Source organism: Primulina tabacum, chromosome 17, assembly GCF_025594145.1.
Source record: "Primulina tabacum isolate GXHZ01 chromosome 17, ASM2559414v2, whole genome shotgun sequence".
NCBI classification, from domain to species: domain Eukaryota; kingdom Viridiplantae; phylum Streptophyta; class Magnoliopsida; order Lamiales; family Gesneriaceae; genus Primulina; species Primulina tabacum.
The window spans coordinates 7,476,215-7,501,338 of NC_134566.1; the positions used below are offsets into that span (position 1 = coordinate 7,476,215).

Here is a 25,124-nt window from a genome sequence, read left to right on the forward strand (position 1 = left end):
TCGCAAACCTTCTATAAATACCCGCATTTTCTTCCACCTACTTCACAACACTTAAAATTTTTTTCCACCCATTTCACAGCACTTAAATTTTTCTCTCTTACACAATTTTACTACTTCACAACACTTAAAATTTTTATCTCTTACACGATTTTAATTTCGATTTACGGTAAATTTTTTCGCTTTAATTTTTGGTAAATTTTAAGTGTTAGTTAAGATCAGGAATATTGTTAGCATAGCAAGATTATAAGTTTTTTAGATTTATTAAATTATTAAAAGTAATTTTTTTTATTTTACCAAAAATATTAACGACGGAAATTATGAAAAAAATTAGCGATGGACTTTATGGCAAACCGTTTTTCAAAAACCGTCGCTAATTTTAGCGACAGTTTAGTTGTAAATAAATGTATGTATATGCATAATTTTACAGTAATAATATGATGTATATAATGTTAACCATGTTTAAATAATTATATATATCACATCACGTTATTATAATGAGGTGTCAAGGACTCCTTTTATATAATATTGTGACACTATACAAATATATATATAATTATTATATAACACAATAAAAATATATAAACGGTGAAATAATCACATCATTTTATTATAATGAGGTGTCATATACTTCTTTTATATAATAATATGATATTATAATATATTTACAATAAATAAAAAGTAACACAATAAAAATATAACAGTGTAATAATATAATCACATCATGTTATTATAATGAGGTGTTATAAACTCCTTTTATTATATAATAACATGATATTATATATTAAATATACACACGATAAAAAAAATAAACAGCAAAATAAATATTCTTACTTTTGAATATTGTTACCTTTTCTTGTGTTTTGGAGCTTGAAACAATATGGAAAACTTTCAAGTATCGTGCTGATAACGTGTTAAAAATAAAAATTTACGATGAAAAGTAAAAATCTTAAACTCACAAAAAATATTAAACTACACACTTTATAAAAATTTTTCCAATCAATTGTGTTTTTTCTTCACAAATTAAAAGATCTATTTATAAATTTTTTTGAAAATAATCTAAAACTAATTACATCATTACATACATAATCACTCTCTAATTTTCAATATTTACAACTCTTATTTTCAACTGAACTTTTATTTTTTAAAAATTATTTATAAAAAAAAACTCTAGAAAGATACACGTTTGGGAAATTATAAATATCTTGGTGTTTCGCTATTAAAGTTGGGAATTATTTTCTTTGTTTCAAGTGTTGTCTAATTTGTGCATATCAGCCTATTGTCAATGTAATGCCCGAATTTTTAAAAAAATAAAATTGAGGCAGTAGTTGTGATGGTTTAAGACTTTGCCTTATGAATGGTAATGGATGTTATAGAATGGAAGAGATAATGGATGGGTAGAATCAAATGTTGAATTTGAGCTAAATAGGTAATGGAAGTGCAGAAACGGTATGAAAAATGTGGCAGTAGTTGTGGTTTTTAGCATTATATTTTGTATATTGATCCAATTGATGTGAGGCCACTTTCATTAGAAAGATAAGACATAAGGCTATAACTTTCATGTATTGAGTTTTGGTCAAATCATTAGGGAAGACGAGACAAAAGTGGCCCGAAGTGTGTCGTGCGTATCGTCGTTCCTACAATGACACATGTTGGGAGATTGAGCATAACTTTTTACTCAGACCTCCAAATGACATGAGGCTAATTGGAGATGCAAGCCTTGAGTTGTAAGTTTGTATTGGTAAGTTTTCGACTTACGGGGGATTGAAAGCTTACGAAAATGATATTAATGGATTCTATTGTGGTTTGATCTTGTAGAATCATCACCAAGTGCCAAGACTAGTCTATCTCTATTTGGTTGTAAGTAGATTCTTCCTTAGAATGCATCTCATGACCTATGTATATGATAAATGAAGATTCAATTGATTTTAGCTCCTTTAAATCATTGATTATGTATATTGTATTTATTGATATTTTTAAAAGAAATGGAATTGAAGACAAGGGAAAAGCAAAGGAGCTAACTCTTTAGCACGCACGCCACGTGTTTGATAAAATGATTCAATGAATGTTTTTATGGAATATTACGGTTAAAAAATGATACGGATTCATTCTTTACACAATTGTTGGGATTTGAGTTTTCTTGAATATCTAATTTGCGGATCTTGCTTTGAAGTAGTATTGAATTAATTATGAATTTGAAACAAAAACTACTCTGTTTTGATAAATGATCCGAGTTCTTGAGTTATAGTAGAATTCAGAGGTTGAAGACTTCTCAACTACACATTTCGATCTCTTTTTGATAATATTTGAAAGGTATGTTACGGTCGGTAACATACGAGATAAAAATATCATTTTTATTTTAAATTGAAAATTTGATGGCTTGATGAATTACTTGTGATTTGTTGATGATTGATCTTTTGAGATTAGCTTATTATGATATTCACTTGATGAGATTGAAATGCATCATTGCATTGCATATTGAGCCACTTTTTTATTCAGATTTGATATGGCAGAGCTCGCCTTGACTTATTGATTTTTTTTGGACGTATGTGGCTATAGTTGAGTTGGCGTAGCCTATGCGGAGGTCGCTGCTATGGCTTGAACATTCTCTATAGGCGCACCATAGTCTTGGGATTGTAGAACACAGCAAACCACCCCGAGCGGATGAGTCGGTGGATGTTGCTGGGGGATTCTCTTTCCTTGGGTACCCTATGACCAGATGATTCACTTGATCTTGAGATTTATTGACAGCCCACAGCTTCTGACCATACATTGCATTAAATTGCATCTTTATGAATTTTTATGAACTATTTGAAAATTTAATTCTCATATGTTATTGATTGTATCATACTGGGTTTATACTCACCGGCACGTCGGCTACCTCTTGTTTTTATGTGCCTGACGGTAGGTGAGGCGAGGCTTGGGATGCTAGAGTCCAGCTCCAGGCGAGGAGATACGAGTTAGAGTGGGATTCTCGGGTCTTAGGAGCTATTTGATGATGTTTGGATTTATTTGGCCACTAGTTTATTTTGGCATGTTGAAACATATATTTCAAACATTTGAGACATTTAAATTATTTTGAAGATGTTTATGTGGATTTGTGAACCACACATTATGTATTTGACTCAATCATTTGGTCTGTTATATTTATAATCATTAATATTAGATGTCGGACCCAGGGCCCCACATTAGGTGGTATTAGAGCGAAAGATATTTGGGAACAGGGTAGATCGAGTCAGTTCGAATTTCTTGATCATGTTAAAATTTTTCTAGCATTTTCACTATGCCGTAATGTGAAATACATGATCATAATTGAGATACTATATTGTTGAGCTTTATTTGAGATTTTTGAGATTGTTGAGTCTCGAGAGCCAGAGATGATTGATACAAGATTGAGATGATTATGATATTGTGATTTTATATGTGTTGATCTATTGTATATCAGACATGGCTACTCGTGGTAGAGGTCGTGGTAGACCTAGACATAACATACCAGTGGCACAAGATCAAGGCAGTGCTACTCATACTCAGATGGATATAACTCCGACTCCGATGGAGATACTATTAGCCAGATTTCAGTCTTTGCACCCACCGATGTTGAAGGGTACTGAGAATGCATTAGAGTGTGAGAACTGGTTGGAGAATATGGATCAATTATTTGAATCTCTTGAGTATCCAAATGATCGTAGGATCAAATTAGTTGTTCATCAGTTATTGGATGTTGCTAAGAGTTGGTGGATAATGACCAAGAAAGCTTTAGAGGGTCGATGTACTATTGTTACCTGTGATATTTTTAAATCTGAATTTTATTAGCGTTTCTTTCCTACCTCTTATAGGAAAGATAGGGGATCCGAGTTTGCAAATTTAAAGCAGGGAAATCTGAATATTGAGGACTATGTTGCCAAGTTCTCGAATTTACTGAGATTTGCTCCTCATGTAGCATTCGATGAAGAAGCTAAGGCCGATCATTTCATAAATGGTCTTAATCCTGATATCTTTACCTTGGTTAATACCGGAAGGCCTAACCCTTTTGCTGAGGCTCTTGATCGAGCCAAGGGAGCTGAAACTGGAATCATTAGGTAGAGAGGTTCTCAATATTCGCAACAACTCCAACAGCCACAGTTCCGACAGCAGTACAGACAGGGTAATACTGGCGGTAACAGTGGCAACATAAGAGAGCAGTTCAAGGCTAGAGGAAAACAATTTAAGAGGCATGGCAGTAATTTTTCGAGTTTTATTGGATCGAGACAATTTGGTTCAGTTCAGACCACTGGTTATTCAGGCCCGACTTGTGGTCAGTGTGGTGGTAGACATTATACCGATCAATGTAGAGGAGTCTCGGGAGCTTGCCACTTGTGTAACCAAGTGGGACACTATGCTCGAGTGTGTCCTAATCGTGGCAGTGATATATCTCAGAGTGGAGGATCATCGAGACAGACACCTCACCAGAATCGCCAGACTCCTACAGTTTATTCCTATCAGCAGCCAAATCGGACAGATCAAAACAAACAGAGTGGTAGCCACAGGGTAGGACAACCACCTAGACAGCAGGCCCGAGTTTTTGCACTCACTGAGGATGAGGCACATAATGCTCCAGATAATGTCATTTCAAGTAATTGTTTTCTCTCAGGTTATCCTACTTATGTTTTGATGGATACTGGTGCATCACATACTTTCATAGCTGAGCACTTTGTCACATTGCATTCGTTGCATTCTATACCATTACCATCTACCTTATCTATTTCTACTCCACTGGGCAAAGTGATGAGGTCTGCTGAAATATTAAGTGGTTGTGAATTTCGTTATGAGAATAATGTCATTGAGCTTGATTGCATTGTGCTGGAGATGTCTGATTTTGACTGCATAGTTGGTATTGACATGTTGACAAGATACATGGCTACTGTAGATTTATTTCAGAAGATTGTTAAGTTTAGGCCATATATGACAGATCACTGGACATTTTATGGTAAGGGTTCTCTAGCTAAGATTCCTTTGATATCTGTTTTTTCCATGACTCGTTTGTTGCAGAAATGAGCAGAATGTTTCTTGGTTTATGCAATGATATTTCAAGGTCAGTACATAAATTGGCAGATATTCCAATTGTTAGTGAATTTTCAGATGTATTTCCGGATGAAATTCCAGGATTTCCTCCAGTCCGAGAGATTGAGTTCAACATTGAGATGATGCAAGGTACACAGCCTATTTCTAGAGCTCCTTATAGGATGGCGCCAATTGAACTGAAGGAACTAAAGGAACAACTTGAGGATCTATTGGATAAAGGATATATAAGACCAAGTGTTTCACCTTAGGGTGCTCCGGTTTTATTCGTGAAGAAGAAAGATGGGTCTATGAGGCTTTGTGTCGATTATAGACAGTTGAATAAAGCCACAATAAAGAATAAGTATCCTTTTCCAAGGATTGATGATCTCTTTGACCAGTTGCAGGGTTCTTCAGTATATTCTAAGATTGATTTAAGATCCGAATATCATCAGTTAAGAGTTAGAGAGAGAGATGTGCCTAAGACTGCTTTTCGTACCAGGTATGGGCATTTTGAATTTTTGGTTATGCCTTTTGGGTTGACCAATGCACCTGCGGTATTTATGGATTTGATGAACCGTGTGTTTCAACGGTTTATAGATCAATTTGTTGTGATCTTCATTGATGATATTCTTATTTATTCAAAATCTGAAATTGAGCAGGTCGAACACTTGAGAGTTGTACTGCAGATTTTGAGAACTGAAAAGTTGTATGCTAAATTATCCAAATGCGAGTTTTGGTTGGATAGAGTGGTATTCCTTGGACATGTGATTTCGAGTGCTTGTATATCAGTTGATCCGAGTAAAGTTGAGGCAGCCATCAATTGGTCTAGACCGACATCAGTTCCTGAGGTACGTAGTTTTATGGGTTTGACAGGATATTATCGCAGATTTATTGAAGGATTCTCACAGATTACGAGGCCAATTACCCAGCTGACACAAAAGAATGTACCATTTATTTGGTCACGGGCATGTGAGGCTAGTTTTGTTGAACTTAAGCAGAGATTGACTAGTGCTCCAGTTCTGACTATCCCATCAGGTGTTGGAGAATTTACAGTGCACACTGATGCTTCACATCAAGGACTGGGTTGTGTATTAATGCAGCATGGCCGTGTTGTTGCATATGCTTCACGAGTTGAAGTCACATGAGTCTAAATAGCCAGTGCATGACTTGGAACTAGCAGCAATGGTTTTTGCGCTAAAGATTTGGCGTCACTACTTGTATGGGGAGACATTTTTGATATTCACTGATCATAAGAGTTTGAAATACCTCTTTTCACAAGCGGAGCTGAACATGAGACAGAGGCGTTGGTTAGATTTGTTGAAAGACTATGATTGCGAAATAAAATATTATCCAGGAAAGTCTAATGCAGCAGTCGATGCTTTGAGTAGAAAAGTATGCAATATGTCCTTGATCACTAGCAGTTTATCTAACTTAATAGAAGAATGTTGTCTTTCTGGTTTGAATTTTTGGTAGATACTCAACCTGTAAGAGTATTTATTATTCAGGCAGAGCCAGAGTTGTTTGTAAAGATTAAAGAGGCTCAAAGGTTAGTTCAAAGCATTCAGAAATTAGTTGAACTCATCAGATCAGGACATCGATCAGAATTTCAGGTCAATAATGAGGGTATTTTGTTTGTGAATGATCGTATTGTAGTTCCTAATATTTCAGATTTGAGGATATAGATTTTGCGTGATGCTCATTGCAGTAAATTCTGTGTACACCCTGGAAGTAAAAAGATGTACAATGATTTGAAGAAACAATTTTGGTGGAAAAGAATGAAATATGACATAGAAGAATTTGTATCTTGTTGTTTGAATTGTCAACAAGTGAAAGTAGAAAGAAAGCGACCAGGAGGTCTTTTGCATAGCTTTAAGGTTCCAGAATGGAAGTGGGACCATATCACCATGGACTTTGTCACGAAATTGCCGAGGTCGTCGAGGTGTTGCGATTCAATTTGGGTTATCGTTGATAGATTAACCAAGTCTTCATGTTTTATTCCTTATCAGATGACATATAGGCATGATCAGATGGCCAGATTGTACATCAGAGAAGTTTTGAGATTGCATGGTGTTCCTAAGTCCATTGTATCTGATCGTGATCCCAGATTTTCTTCTCATTTTTGGCAGAGTTTACAAGAGGCCCTTGGTTCTCGTTTGCATTTGAGTACAGCCTATCATCCTCAGACAGACGAACAGTCAGAACGTACTATTCAGACATTAGAGGATATGCTGAGAGCTGTAGTTATGGATTTTGGCATTGGTTGGCAGGATTCGTTACCACTTGTCGAGTTTTCTTATAACAATAGTTATCAAGTGAGATTTGGAATGTCACCATTTGAAGCACTATATGGCAGGAAGTGTCGATCTCCTTTGTATTGGGATGATTTATCTGAAGCACCAATTGTAGGACCTGATATGATAAGAGATAAGACAGAGAAGGTGAAATTGATTCAGAGTCGTATGCGAGCTGCTCAGGATAGGCAGGCTAAGTATGCGAACATCAGGAGACGACCGTTGATTTTTGAGAAAGGTGACAGAGTTTTTCTGAAAATATCTCCTTTCTGTGGTACAGTTAGATTTGGAAAGAAAGGTAAATTATCACCGAGATTCATAGGTCCGTATGAGATTTTGGAACGTGTTGGTGATTTGGCTTATAGATTAGCTCTTTCTCCTGCGTTATCAGGTGTTCATGATGTTTTTCATGTGTCCATGTTGAGGAAATATCATCCAGATCCTTCTCATGTACTTCCACCCGATGAAGTTGAGTTAGATCAGAATTTGAGCTACATTGAGAGACCGATTCAAATTCTAGATAGAAAAGATAAGCAACTCAGAAATAAATTGATACCGTTGATTAAAGTACAGTGGAACAGACATGATGTCGAAGAGGCAACTTGGGAATTAGAAGATAAAATGATACATAAATATCCAGAGTTATTCAAATGAAGTACGCTTCTATTCTCGGTTTTATTTCCAGTATTGATCATTACACGTTAGACTTGAAAGAGATGATTGATTTCGAGGACGAAATCTATTTTTAGAGGGGAGGGATTGTAATGCCCGAATTTTGAAAAAAATAAAATTGTGGCAGTAGTTGTGATGGTTTATGACTTTACGTTATGAATGGTAATGAATGTTATAGAATGGAATAGATAATGAATGAATCAAATGTTGAATTTGAGCTAAATAGGTAATGAAAGTGCAGAAATGGTATGAAAAATGTGGCAGTAGTTGTGGTTTTTAGCATAATGTTTTGTATATTGATCCAATTGATGTGAGGCCACTTTCATTAGAAAGATAAGACATAAGGCTATAACTTTCATGTTTTGAGTTTTGGTCAAATCTGTGAGAACCGAAAATCTTGCAATAATGTAATTAAAATTTGGAAGGAAATTTTATTAGCATAAGATTCTTTTTATTGTATTAGAATAAGATGACCATGTTGAAATCTTTATTGCCAAGCAAATTTTGAATTTTGGGGTAGGAAATATTACAAATTAGTATATCATACAAGATGCAAGGAAACAAGATAAAAAAAATCTCGGATATTCATATAAATCAAGGATTTATATCTCACGAATTAGGAAGAGAAATCATCAGCAACGGCAAGGATATTTGGAGTCAATATTAGGAGATTTGACATGAATTTTTGGTATGATTTTAGCGCCAAATTTAGCTCCACCCTCCTCCCCTATAAAAAGTGCATCAACCCTACTCATTCAACACACAAAATTTCGAAATCCTAGAGCTGAAAAACTCGAAAATTCAGCAACTCTCCCTAGCCAAAATACCGCACAAAAATCGTCCCGAAAATCGTCAAAGAAATCGAGCCGGAGCGCTACCCGGACGAGGAGCGCGAAGTGATCCAAACCAAGCCGTTCACTCCACGTTTTTTTAAGTACATCCAAACACTGTAAGTGGGCTGTTTTAAATTTTGTTTTATGCACATGAAAATTTTGGTTTTGTGGTTTAAAAATACGGTCGAGTACCGTCGTTTTGTCTATACGTTTTTACGAAAGTTATTACGTTTATGTTTGACACTGTGAGGATTCCCTGAAAATGGGTGGAATTCCAACATATGGCCCTTAACAGTGGGATAGAACTGTTTTATGGCCTTGCCCCCTTAGAGGATTAAAACTTAGGGACTGACGTCAGTAAACCGTTAAAGGTGAAAAATCGCAGTGTTATTATGTTATGAAATTTACGTTACGTTTATGAAAAGCATGATGTACGTTTATGATATGTTTTGAAAATGTTATTAAATTGGTTATGTTGTGTTCAGAGTCCCTCATTTACTGAGTATTCCCAAATACTCACCCCCCTTACAACCCTTCCCAGATAAGTCCGAAGAACAGGTTGAGGAAGAGGAGTCCGAACAGTTCTGGGGATGGTGATTCACGAGACCAGTAGTAGTTATGTTCGAATTTATGATTTAATAATTGTAAGACGCTTCCGCATTATTTACTATTTCGTTGGATCTCGTTATTGTAAAGACAATGTTTACTTTGTGGAAATTATGATATATAAACTGGTTCGGTTTATACTGTGCTACGAAAGGCTTGTTGTTTTCAATTGTGTGATTGCTAAACGACGCCGGTGTCAATCCCGAGTTTTGGGGCGTGACAAAATCATTAGGGAAGACGAGACAAAAGTGGCCCGAAATGTGTCGTGCGTATCGTCGTTCCTACAATGACACATGTTGGGAGATTTAGCATACCTTTTTACTCAGACCTCCAAATGACATGAGGTCAATTGGAGATGCAAGCCAAGACATAGAGCTACAACTTTCTTGTTGACCACTTTCGCAAATTTTGAAGTTAAAAATGCATTTTTGGCAGAATATGGCGCGCCGCTGCGCCAGATCCCGCGCGATGGCGCGACCGGTGCTGAAACTTTGGGTGTTGGGCAGTATGGTGCGCGCCCCTATGCCAAAACACGCGCCATGGCGCCTAGCACTTGTACAAAAAACGTGTTTTGAGGTTTGGATGGTATATATTAGATTGGGGAATGATTTTTGTATCATTTCTTCTCATCCTCATTTATCTCCATCTGTTAGAAGCTAGGGTTCTTCCATTTTTCTTCTTTCCCTCCTATCATCTCTTGATTTATTCCTTCAATCCAAATTGGTATCTTCATCTACGCTAATATAAAGATCAAGGTAAGTTATTACTTTGTCTTGTTCTTGGATTCCTTGAGTTGTAAGTTTGTATTAGTAAGTTTTCGACTTACGGGGGATTGAAAGCTTAAGAAAATGATATTAATGGATTCTATTGTGGTTTGATCTTGTAGAATCATCACCAAGTGCCAAGACTAGTCTATCTCTATTTGGTTGTAAGTAGATTCTTCCTTAGAATGCATCTCATGACCTATTCAATTGATTTTAGATCCTTTAAATCATTGATTATGTATATTGTATTTATTGATATTTTTAAAAGAAATGGAATTGAAGACAAGGGCGATGTAGGAGCTAACTCTTTAGCACGCACGCCACGTGTTTGATAAAATGATTCAATGAATGTTTTTATGGAATATTACGGTTAAGAAATGATACGGATTCATTCTTTACACAAATGTTGGGATTTGAGTTTTCTTGAATATCTAATTTGCGGATCTTGATTTGAAGTAGTATTGAATTAATTATGAATTTGAAACAAAAACTACTCTGTTTTGATAAATGATCCGAGTTCTTGAGTTATAGTAGAATTCAGAGGTTGAAGACTTCTCAACTACACATTTCGATATCTTTTTTGTAATATTTGAAAGGTATGTTACGGTCGATAACATACGAGATAAAAGTATCATTTTTATTTTAAATTGAAAATTCGATGGCTTGATGAATTACTTGTGATTTGTTGATGATTGATCTTTTGAGATTAGCTTATTATGATATTGACTTGATGAGATTGAAATGCATCATTGCATTGCATATTGAGCCACTTTTCAATTCAGATTTGATATGGTGGAGGTCGCTTTGACTTATTGATTTTTTTTTTGGACGTATGGGGCTATAGTTGAGTTGGCATAGCTTATGCGGAGGTCGCTGCTATGGCCTGAACACTCTCTATAGGCGCACCATAGTCCTGGGATTGTAGAACACAGCAAACCACCCCGAGCGGATGAGTCTGTGGATGTTGCTGGGGGATTCTTTTTCCTTGGGTACTCAATGACCAGATGATTCACTTGATCTTGAGATTTATTGACAGCCAACAGCTTCTGCTCATACATTGCATTATATTGCATCTTTATGAATTTATATGAATTTGAAAATTTAATTCTCATATGTTATTGATTGTATCATATTTGTTTTATACTCACCGGCACGTCGGCTACCTCTTGTTTTCATGTGCTTGACGGTAGGTGAGGCGAGGCTTGGGATGCCAGAGTACAGCTTCAGGCGAGGATATACGAGTTAGAGTGGGATTCTCGGGTCTTAGGAGCTATTTGATGATGTTTGGATTAATTTGGCCACTAGTTTATTTTGGCATGTTGAAACATATATTTCAAACATTTGAGACATTTAAATTATTTTGAAGATGTTTATGTGGATTTGTGAACCACACATTATGTATTTGACTCAATCATTTGGTCTGTTATATTTATAATCATTAATATTAGGTGTCGGACCCGGGGCCCTAAAGTCAACTTTGATTTTTTCAGCATATACGTATTGGATTAGATTTACATTTGTGGAAACCCGGGCTCTAACTCAATTCTTTTCGGGATTAATTGGATCTTTATTCATAATGTGGGTCAAATTTTTGCTTTTTAACATTAATTCAAATGTAAATACTACGCATAATATCTTTCTTTATTTAATTACAACACATATAATATACCTTTCATGTTTTACTACAAACACATCACTAATGTTTAATACAAACCATAAACCACGAGTAGTACAAATCTAGTACAATATCACTAGTGATCTTCTGCGCCCGTAGTCACCATGCTACCTTTATCTCATATCTGACGTGACCCAGATCCTGCCCCACCTGTTGTTATGCACACATACAGACATAACAATAGCCGGAAACTCCGGTAAGAATAAATCCCATTATAAAACATGTATACATGCTGATACATACTCATAAATCATGAATCAAAGCAATAATAATGGGCCTCATAGTCTATGAAACCAATCTATATAATCATGCAATTCAAATCAAATCATGTCTTGACTCGACTCGACTCTACTCTAGGGATCCCGGTGTGAATAAGACGTCACTGTCTGTCACCTACCCTCCCAATCGGGGTAACTGTACGTCTTATTCCTAGACTTCGGTCATGTCTGTATCGAATGTCTACAATCGGAGTGAATCTGGTCCGAAGCGTCGATACCACCGAACATCTAGTTTAGCAAGTCTGCTAATGACTCTCCTATCTCAATGCTTGAATATAAATCTATAAACAAGACATAATAATAATCAAAGATAAATAACAAATCTAGTATGTGATTTAGGGAAACTCCAACCAAGTCTGATTCGAGTCGTATTTCCCGAATTCACATGAATTATACCTTTCTAGTCATTGGAATAATTCGAAGTCTCGAAGTAGGGATATCGAACCTGTCAATCCAAATCTGAAATGACAATGTTGAGATGCATAATATCAAATCACAACTCAAATTAATACTAGTACGGTTCAATATCAAATCTTGATACAATTCGACGGTATAACGGCATAGTTTCTCGATACCGGTCATCCAATAGCAATCAACATATTATCCACAAGCCATAACATCAATAACAACAATCATAATCTCCCAAAATCTGCTTTATCTCAACTCATACAAGATGGAATTTCATAACAATAGCATACAGTGTCCGTTCTTCCATCCGGTTGCAAATATACTATGTCCAACATGTCAAGAATACATAATAACCATCATACCATAATTTTTTAACAAAAGGAATCTAAATCATGCTGAAACATAACCCAACTTACATCCTCTTGTAGCCTTTGAAGTGAGGAACTAGAATCTAAGCTTGGATTAACTTTTGGATGAGTAATTCTTACACAACCAAATGATAAAGATGGAGGGAAAGGCTTGAAGAAACTCTCTCTATCGTTGCTGGTCTGCTGGAATGGAGAAGAAGTGAGTCATGCTCAACTTATATATACCTCAGGCCATGTGTCAACATAAAATTCAAAGGTGGATTTCTCGCACCAAGCACCGCGGGTGCGCTTCTTCATGACCGCGGGTGCGCTGTGCTCACTGCACCACTTTTCATTTTTCAAAATTTAACGACCGCGGGTGCGGTGTCTCGAGTACCGCGGGTGCGGTGTTGCTTCGTACCAAATTTCCTACCCTACTGGATATTAACCGCGTGTACACTCCTTCTAGACCGTGGGTGCGGTGACCCTACTGTAAAATTGGCCAACTTTCTGTCCATGCACCGCGGGTGCGGTATCAACAGGGGCGCGGGTGCGATCTCTTTCTTCAAGCAACACTTCATCTTTTCATTTAGCGCCTCTCATTACATGTCATGCATACTCATATCTTCCGAATATCACATCAATGAAGACTAATAAATCTCAAGCCTTACATTTCTCCCCCTCGTAGATATTAGTTCGTCCTCTAACGTGAAATCAAATAATCAAAGTATGTACAAACAGCAATAAAATCAAAAGCTGAATAAATACTCACATCATGAGAATAACTCGGGATACTTCTGTCTCATATCTGCTTCTGTCTCCCAAGTCGGTTCCTCGGTGCCATGACGATTCCACTGGACTTTCACAAGTGGAATAGTCTTGGTTCAGAGTTGTTTCTCTTTCCGATCAAGAATCTGTATCTGTTGTTCAATATAACTCAACGTTTGATCCAGCTCAGCTTCGTCAGGCCGAATGACATGAGAATAATCTGGCATGTATCTACGCAGCATCGATACATGAAAAACGTCATGTATCCCGGATAGAGAAGGAGGAAGAGCCAGTTGATATGCTCGATTGCCAATCTTCTCAAGAATCTCGTATAGACCGATGTATCTAGGAGACAACTTCCCGCGTTTGCCAAAACTGACAACGCCTCTGAAAGGAGAAATCTTCAAAAACACTCTGTCTCCTTGTTCAAATACAAGCGGTCTACGTCTGATATTGGCATATTTGGTTTGCCTATCCTATGCCGTCTTCATTCGCTTCTGAATGATCTTCACCTTCTCAGTCATTTCCCGAATCATATCAGGCCCAAGTTCTGGTACCTCAGATATATCATCCCAGTACAACGGAGATCTGCACTTTTTGCCATAAAATGCTTCAAACGGCGCCATCTCTATGCTCGTTTGATAGCTGTTGTTGTACGAGAATTCACACAACGGTAGTGAATCTTGCCAACTTGTGCCAAAGTCTAGCACCACAGCTCTCAACATGTCCTCTAAAGTCTGGATAGTCCGCTCTGACTGTCCGTCTGTCTGGGGATGATAAGCAGTGCTCAGGTGCAATGTCGTACCTAAAGCCTGCTTCAGACTGTGCCAAAAGTGAGAAGTGAATCGTGGATCACGGTCTGATACGATAGAATTCGGCACACCATGTAATCTGACTATCTCTCGGACATATATCTCAGCCATCTGATCATGTCTGTACGTCATTCTGTACGGAATAAAACATGCTGATTTGGTTAATCTGTCTATCACAACCCAGATCGCATCACAACCTTGGGATGATCGAGGTAACTTCGTCACGAAATCCATGGAAATGTGATCCCATTTCCACTCAGGAATATATAAACTCTGAAGTAAACCTCCGGGCTTCTTTCTCTCGGCCTTTACCTGTTGGCAATTCAAACACTTAGACACAAATTCTGCAGTATCTGACTTCATCTGTTTCAACCAGAATTGTGTCTTCAAGTCGTTGTACATTTTCCGGCCTCCAGGATGAATACTAAACCGACTACAGTGCGCTTCTGAAATAATCTATTGTTTCAACTCTGAAACATCTGGCACTACAATACGGTTATTCACATACAAGACAAAATCATGTACCTGATATTCAGACTGATGTCCTGATCTGACCATCTGAATTGACTGCTGTATATTCTGATCTGTTCTTTGAGCTTCTTTGATTTTCATAATCAAATCTGGCTCAACTTGAATCGTGGCAAGTCTTAATGGTCTACTATCTGTGTCAAATGCTAAACCAGACAAACAACAATCTTCAACTAAATTCGAAACACCTATCGTCGATAAGGATAAGGCACAAACCTTTCGACTCAAGGCATCTGCTGCTGCATTTGACTTCCCTGGATAGTACTTGATCTCGAAATCAAAATCTTTCAGTAGATCAAGCCATCTACGCTGCCTCATGTTCAACTCTGACTGAGAAAACAGATACTTCAGGCTTTTATGGTCAGAGTAAATTTCAAATTTCTCACCATAAAGATAATGACGCCAGATCTTCAAGGCAAATACGATAGCCGCCAATTCAAGATCATGAATGGGGTATCGGATCTCGTGTGGCTTCAGCTGTCTAGAGGCATATGCGATCACATGACCTCGCTGCATAAGAACACATCCCAGCCCTCTGTGAGATGCATCACAATATACAACGAAATCGCCAGTACCCGAAGGAATCATCAAGACAGGTGAATTGGTCAGCCTCTTCTTCAACTCTAGAAAGCTAGACTCACAGTCTGTAGACCACACAAATGGCGCATTCTTCTGTGTCAACTGGGTAATCGGATTCGCAATACTAGAGAAATCTTTAATGAATCGTCTATAGTACCCTGCCAGACCCATGAAACTGCGTATCTCTGGCACAGAAGTCGGTCTTGGCCAACCGATCACAGCTTCAACTTTACTCGGATCCACAGAAATACCATCTCCAGATATGATATGACCCAAGAAGACAACCTGTCTCAGCCAAAACTCACACTTTGACAGTTTCGCATATAATCTTTCATTTCTTAGTGTTTGCAACACAATTATCAAATGATTGGCATGCTCATTCAGATTCTTAGAGTACACCAAAATATCATCAATAAAAACAATCACAAACTCATCTAAATATCTCTGAAAAACACGGTTCATCAACCCCATGAACACCGCTGGAGCATTCGTTAAACCAAAAGGCATGACAACAAACTCATAATGTCCATACCTGGTTCGGAATGCTGTCTTCGGTATGTCAATATCTCTAACTCTCAACTGGTGATATCCAGATCTCAGATCGATCTTGGAATAAACAGAGGATCCTTGCAACTGATCAAATAAATCATCGATACGAGGCAATGGAAATTTGTTCTTTACCGTCGCCTTGTTCAATTGTCGGTAGTCGATACACAATCTCATTGAACCGTCTTTCTTTCGTACAAAAAGCACTGGTGCGCCCCAAGGAGACACACTAGGTCTGATATATCCCTTGGCTAGAAGATCTTCTAGTTGTGCTTTCAGTTCTTTCAATTCTATCGGCGCCATCCTATACGGAGCTCTCGAAATAGGAACAGTACCTGGAATAAGATCAATACTAAAATCTACCTCTCGGACTGGAGGTAACCCTGGGATCTCGTCAGGAAATACATCTGCAAACTCCCGTACTACTGGCAAATCTGCCAATGCCGGGCTTGATTTCTGTAGATCTACAGGATAAATAAGGAACCCCTCTGCTCCTTTCTGCAGCAATCTACTCATAGTCAAAGCAGACACTAAGGGAATCCGAGATCTGGAACCCTTACCGTAGAATTTCCACTCTTCTGTCATTTCAGGTCTGAATCTGACAATCTTGTGAAAACAGTCTCTACGGTGGCTCTGTACTTAGTCAACATGTCAATCCCGACAATACAATCAAAATCAGATAAAACAAGTACAACACATTCTAAATCGATCTCATGCCCTTCAAACTGTAGTAAGCAATGTCTAATTGAAGTCACAGATATCAGACCACTTCCCAACGGAGAAGAAATAGACACTACAGTAGACAATGACTCGACAGGCAATGTATGTGTCAATGCAAAACGTTCTGATATGAAGGTATGTGATGCACCTGTATCTATCAATACATATGCAGGATAACCGCAAAGAAAACAGTTACCAGCAATCACATCGTCTGGTGCATCTTGGGCCTGCTCCTACGTCAATGCAAACACCTGAGCCTGTTGTCTGGGAGGTTGGCTCACTGTCTGGCCACCTCTGGCTCTAGGTTGGGACTGTGTAGGCGTGGGCTAGAAGGAATGGACAGACGAAGCTTGCCTCTCAGGCTGAGTCACTGATGCTGATGACCCTGCACCCTGAAATCTCTGTGCACCTCTCTGGGGACAGACTCTGGCGAAATGTCCCTGTTGCTTACATATGTTACATCTGCCCATCACCCCTTGACACTGCTCTGTGGCATGTCGGCCTCCACAAGTAGTGCAATACACACCTGTCACATCTGTACTCTGGCCAGAACCTCTCTGTCTTGACCCACTGGAGCTCGACGAACTGCTCCCTGACTTCTTAAACTGTCTGCCCTTTGCTTTCAGAAAATCCTTCTTGCCACTACTACTGCTTCCACTATCAAATCGAGGAGGAGGTGGTGGAAACTGGGTGGTAGGCTGTGGCGGTCTCTGACTCTGAGCACTATAAGAAGCTCCTCGCTGCCTAATCAAGCCAGCCTCTGCTCCTTTTGCTCGGTTCAGTGCATAAGAAAAAATGTTAGGTCGTCCCGTGTTCACCAAAGTAAAAATATCCGGGTTCAACCCATTGAAGAACTGATCGGCGACTGCCTCATCATTCCCTGCTACATGAGGTGCAAATCGAAGCAAGGACAAGAATTTGGCAACATACTCCTCTATGTTCCACTGGCCCTGTCTCAAGTTGGCAAATTCGCCCCTTTGTCTTTTCGATACGACACTGGAAAGAAACGTTGATAAAATTCATCTTTAAAAACTTTTCAAGTAATATCAATACCTCGATGTTCTAAGGCTCTTTTTGTGGTCAACCACCAGCTTTTCGCAACTTCTTGCAACTGATGCCCGATTAGTTTCACCCTTCGTTCGTCGGTATAAGCCAGAGATTCAAACAACATCTCTATATCGTCTAACCAGCTCTCACAATCCACTGCATTTTCCGTGCCCTTCAAGGTAGGTGGATGGAATGATTGAAATCTCTTCAACAAAGTCTCCATCGGTGTTGCAGTCACGTCCATCTGAGTACCCGATGTACTACCATGTTCTGGCACTTGACCTACAGCTGGTTGTGGTATTCTTCTAGGCGGCATATCTGATTATCCAACCGATTAGGATACAATCTATAAAATCTATCTCAGCCCTCCTCTGATCATATACCTCTGATCCAGAATCGGTTCTGATTCAGTCTTGACAATTATATGCTGTAAATCAACTCAGATACAATACAACATATAATAGGAAAAGCAATAAATCATGCAAGCACATCAAAAGCAAGGAAGAAGACTCGATCTACCCCGCTCATTCTATTCTATCTCAGTCTACAGAACCTACTGCTCTGATACCACTTGTTGTGGGGACCCGGGCTCTGACTCAATTCTTTTCGAGATTAATTGGATCTTTATTCATAATGTGGGTCAAATTTTCGCTTTTTAACATTAATTCAAATGTAAATACTAAGCATAATATCTTTCTTTATTTAATTACAACACATATAATATGCCTGTAATGTTTTACTACAAACACATCACTAATGTTTAATACAAACCATAAACCAAGAGTAGTACAAATCTAGTACAATATCACTAGTGATCTTCTGCGCCCGTAGTCATCACGCTACCTTGATCTCATCTCTGACGTGATCCAGATCCTGCCCCACCTGTTGTTATGCACACATACAGACATAACAACAGCCGGAAACTCCGGTGAGAACAAATCCCAGTATAAAACATGTATACATGCTGATACATACTCATAAATCATGAATCAAAGAAATAATAATGGGCCTCATAGTCTATGAAACCAATCTATATAATCATGCAATTCAAATCAAATAATGTCTTGACTAGACTCGACTCTACTCTAGGGATCCCGGTGTGAATAAGACGTCACTGTCTGTCACTTACCCTCCCAATCGGGGTAACTGTACGTCTTATTCCTAGACTTCGGTCATGTCTGTATCGAATGTCTACAATCGGAGTGAATCTGGTCCGAAGCGTCGATACCACCGAACATCTAGTTTAGCAAGTCTGCTAATGACTCTCCTATCTCAATGCTTGAATATAAATCTATAAACAAGACATAATAATAATCAAAGATAAATAACAAATCTAGTATGTGATTTAGGGAAACTCCAACCAAGTCTGATTCGAGTCGTATTTCCCGAATTCACATGAATTATACCTTTCTAGTCGTTGGAATAATTCGAAGTCTCGAAGTAGGGATATCGAACCTGTCAATCCAAATCTGAAATGACAATGTTGAGATGCATAATATCAAATCACAACTCAAACTAATACTAGTACGGTTCAATATCAAATCTTGATACAATTCGACGGTATAACGGCATAGTTTCTCGATACCGGTCGTCCAATAGCAATCAACATATTATCCACAAGTCATAACATCAATAACAACAATCATAATCTCCCAAAATCTGCTTTATCTCAACTCATACAAGATGGAATTTCATAACAATAGCATACAGTGTTCGTTCTTCGATCCGGTTGCAAATATACTATGTCCAACATGTCAAGAATACATAATAACCATCATATCATAATTTTTCAACACATGGAATCTAAATCATGCTGAAACATAACCCAACTTACATCCTCTTGTAGCCTTTGAACAATTATTTATTTCAGTTCATAGTTCCTCGTGAGGAACAAGAATCTAAGCTTGGATTAACTTTTGGATGAGTAATTCTTACACAACCAAATGATAAAGATGGAGAGAAAGGCTTGAAGAAACTCTCTCTATCGTTGCTGGTCTGCTGGAATGGAGAAGAAGTGAGTCATGCTCAACTTATATATACCTCAGGCCATGTGTCAACATAAAATTCAAAGGTGGATTTCTCGCACCAAGCGCCGCGGGTGCGCTTCTTCATGACCGCGGGTGCGCTGTGCTCACTGCACCACTTTTCATTTTTCAAAATTTAACGACCGCGGGTGCGATGTCTCGAGTACCGTGGGTGCGGTGTTGCTTCGTACCAAATTTCCTACCCTACTGGACATTAACCGCAGGTGCACTCCTTCTAGACCGCGGGTGCGGTGACCCTACTGTAAAATTGGCCAACTTTCTGTCCATGCACCGCGGGTGCGGTATCAACAGGGGCGCGGGTGCGGTCTCTTTCTTCAAGCAACACTTCATCTTTTCATTTAGCGCCTCTCATTACATGTCATGCATACTCATATCTTACGAATATCACATCAATGAAGTCTAATAAATCTCAAGCCTTACAACATTCTAGGATCAAAGCTAGCAATTGCATGCGTAATAAATCTCAGAAATAAGTATATATAAATTTTTTCTATATTGATGCAATAAATGAGAAAACGTAATCATGGATATATAAATAATGCATTTGACAAGATCAGAAAATACATTTGAAGTAATGGAGTTGTGTGTTTATGTTATTGTATTTAATTAATTAAGATCAAGTAGTAGTGAGAAATGTAGGCTATATCGGGAAAATATATATGCTTTATAGATACAAATCCATTAATTTGATATGAAAAATATAATTTCCACCTATTAAAATAATATACTTCTTTCCATTTCTTGATTTTATAATATATCACTTAAAAAAAAATTCTGTTTAGCAACGGAAATTAACACCGTCGCTAAAATGTTTGCGACGGTTTTTCAAAACTCGTCGCTAATTAGCCACGGTTTTGAGTAGATAAATTATCGCTAAATTAGCGACGATTTTGGTCATATTCTGTCACTAATTAGCTACGGTGTCTGAATAAACCATCGCTAATCAGCGATTGTTTCGTCAAAATCCGTTGCTATTTAGCGACAGATGTTTTCATATTCCATCGCTAATTGTTTTTTTTTTATATAAAAAAATGTTTTTTATAATTTCTTAAATAACATTAGTTTTATAATTATACAAATTTTTAAATAATCTTCTCAACTCATCTAAATTAATGATTTTAAAATTTGTAAATAATGTATGAAACGATTAAATCTTGCGATAATAAGCAAACAATAAAATCGCTTAAGAGAAAAAAAATTATTACAGATGTGAAGAGGTGTAGAGAAAATGGACCGAAATGCCCAAATTTATAGACAATTTGCGACGGGTTTATGAGAAATCGTCGCTTTTCTCATAAAATCGTCGCTATTGACGATGGTTTAAATCGCTAATAGCGACGGTTTGCCGAGTTAAATCGACGACGGTTCATAAAATCGTTGCTATTAGCGACAGTTTTACGAAAAAAGGTCGCTATTCATAGCGAAGGTTCTTAAAACCGTCCCTAATTAAACCGTTGCTAATTAGCGACAGGTCTCAACAGTTCCCTTGCACCGTCGCTAATGAGCGACAGTTTTGCTTGAATCGTCGCTAATAAGAGACGATTTTGATTTAATTGTCGCTAATCAGCGACGTTTTATAAATTGTCGCTAAAATTAAAACCGTCGCAAATTTTTAAATTGCAACGGTTTTTGTTTAAACCGTCGCAGAATTTTGTCTAACACCTGATTTTTTTGGTGTAAAATGCCAACTTCTTTTAATTTATCTAAAAATTCAAACTATCTCACTAAAATGTAAATAAACTATAGTACCATATTAGCATACCATATTTAGTTAAATTTACCATATTAGCATACCATACTTTGTTAAATTTGTTTTGATCTGTTAAAGTCTAATAATATATATAATATTCATTAATTTGATAAGAAAAATATAATGTCCACCGGTTAAAATAGTATCCATCTTTCCATTTCCTGGTTTTATAATAATTGAAATTTTTATATTTTAAAATTTTAACATAAACTTTTCCTATAGACCAGATATATAAATTAATGGGGATCGTAGTAGCTAGTAAATTATAATAAATTAGTGTTCAATGGCACATGATACATGTCATATTAATTTTTTTTTCTTTGATAATTTTGGTGTAAAATACATATATTATTTTATTAGAATATGATATTTATAGATTACCGATTAGATAAAATTTACCGACATAGTTTGAATTTTTAGATAAATAATAGATAAATTGGTGAAAAATTGGAGAAAAATAGAGAGACAAAAAAATTACTAATAAACTTATACCAACAAAGTTAACTAATAATTATTACGAAAAAAAATGTAAAAAAAAAACTTTTGCACCGTATCAACATATCAAATTTAGTTAATATGATGTGTTATTATATATACAAAGTTAACTAATAAATAGATACAACAAAGTGCATGCAGCTTTCTTGGGTGGCGTGGATTTCAGGGAATGTGTCCTACCTAAAACGTAATTTGACCATCCATTAATGATATACGGCCTATTCTATAACAAATAAACAAATATATACATCATTCATACATATATGTTAATTGCCATGATGCAACAATTATATATATTAATGCAAAAATAAATTAATTTTAATTAAAGAAATATGGATTAATTTTATTCATATTATATCAAAAAAATCAATTTATAACAATTATTACAAGCTAAGCTACTATAAATATGTTTGTCTCTACATATGCACATTCCTACCCAAAGTATTGCTTCTTGTTCTCAATCTCTTCCGGAAAAATGAATACAAAAATGGAGGTTGCACAAGGGGACGAGGCTTCTTTCTTATTCGCCATGCAACTAGCCTCTGCCTCAGTGCTGCCTAATGTCCTCAAAGTGGCGCTGGAGCTCGACCTCTTTTTGAAATCATGAAGAATAAGGGGCCCGATGCCTTTATTTCACCAAGAGAACTCGCCACGGAAATTCCAACCAACAATCCAGAGGCGCCTAACATGGTGGACAGAATCCTTCGCCTGCTCGCGAGCTATTCTATTTTAAATTGCCGAGTGAAAACCCTGCCTGATGGCGGCATTGAGCGGCTGTATTCCTTGGCTCCTGTCTGCAAGTTCTACAGCAAGAATGACGATGGAGTTTCTCTAGCCCCTTTGTTGATCATGTACCAAGACAGAGTTCATTTGGAGACTTGGCAAGTATCAACTACATATCAACCTATACACGTACTATTTGTGTGCGTGTGTAATTAATCATTAATAATTGTATGTGCAGGTACCACCTGAAAGATGCAATTTTCGATGGGGGAGTTCCTTTTGAAAAAGTATATAAAATGAGCAAATTCGAGTATCACGGCACAGATCCTAGATTTAACAAAGTTTTTAATAGAGCAATGTCCAATTTTTCGACAATTATGATGAAAAAATTGTAGATACGTACGAGGGATTCAAGGGTTTGAGGACTTTGGTCGATGTTGGAGGTGGAATCGGTGATTCCCTGCACATGATCCTATCCAAGCATCCAACTATAAAGGCCATTAATTTTGATTTGCCCCATGTTATTCAAGATGCACCATCTTTTGCAAGTATGTGAAATATTTGTGTTAGTTCTTTGTAATGTATTTTAAAGCGGTTCCATGGAAATATTTGTGTTTGAAGGTCATTTTTAATTTAATTTGATGGTTTACGTGAAATTTAAATTTGGCCGAACTTTTTGTATTGATCAGGCATGGAGCACTTGGGTGGAGACATGTTCGTTAGTGTCCCGAAAGGCGATGCCCTTATCATGAAGGTGAAATTGTTTTCATCTTATAATATATGTGTGCGTGTGTGTAGATATATATATATATATATTATTTATTGGCAGCCAACTTCCCCTATATTCACCATTTTGTTAGCCTTCTTAATTGTTTTCATCATATAATATATGTGTGCGTGTGTGTGTAGGTGTGTATATATATATGTATGTGTATATTTATATTTTTTATTGGCAGCCAACTTCCCTGTTTTCATCAATTTGTTAGCCTTATAAATTGTTTTGCCATAATAATAATAATTATAATTATAATTATAATAATAAATGTCACACACACACATATTATTTATTGGCAGCCAACTTACCCTATTTTCAACATTTTGTTAGCTTTCTAAATTGTTCTGCCATAATAATAATAATAATAATAATAATAATAATAAATGTCACACATGGGTCATGTATGTGGAAGCCTGACTGCAAAATAAACATTTGTCTTACGAAATAATTAACTGATGTTACTACATAAGTTCATTGTAAACATCGCAAGCTCTTTTAATTTTTTTTCTTTTCAATGTGGGATTGTAGGGACATCATAAGAAATGTATATTTTATTCAATACATATAATTAAATAGTTGTTTACCTTAATTTTCCACCTATTTTTTAAAAAAATTTACTTTTTTGTAATTTTTTTATTCCCATTTGTTTCTTACAACTTTGTAATAATATTTTTATAATTATTTTCTTATTAGACCGATTCAAATCTTTTTTTAATCATATCTACAGGGGGTTCTTCACGATTGGAGTGATACACAACTTTGTAATAATATTTTTATAATTATTTTTTTATTAGACCGATTCAAATCTTTTTTTTAATCATATCTACAGGGGGTTCTTCATGATTGGAGTGATACACAATGCTTAAAAATATTGAAGAGATGCCATGAAGCACTTCCAAATAACGAAAAAATCATTGTTGTGGAGCGTATCCTTTCAGAGACCCCCGGAGAAGATTTTATATGTAATTTACATACTGACATGGTTATGCTAGCATATAGTCCTGGTGGGAAGGAGAGGACAGAAAATGAATTTCATGCATTGGCATTGTTGTGTTCTCCCACTCTCGGTCATAGAGTTTTTTAAATAAATATATAAAGAAATATTGAGTAGCTAAAGATAATTACTGTTTTATAATAAAACTTTGGGCTTGCTATGACCCTTTTATCTTTTACACTTGTTAACATGCAAAAACTAATGGATAAATAATGGTCGGCGTGTACATCATGCTGGTGTTAAATAATGATCAAGCTTAATGCTCTCCCCTTAAATTCATTATGTATTTTGAATCGCATGCGTACCGCCAATTGTTTATTTATGAAATATATTAAAACCAATATATTTTTTTTGTTACTACCTCGACTCACATTTTTTTACTTATATTCTTATCATCTTTTACGAAAACATTTTGGTTTTTTAATAAAATC

The 25,124-nt window shown here is 36.7% G+C and overlaps 1 pseudogene; it reads left to right on the forward strand.

Moving 5' to 3' along the window:
- Nucleotides 1-22,501: 22,501 nt before the first annotated feature.
- LOC142531357 (caffeic acid 3-O-methyltransferase-like) lies at nt 22,502-24,893 on the forward strand (annotated as a pseudogene).
- Nucleotides 24,894-25,124: the final 231 nt, after the last annotated feature.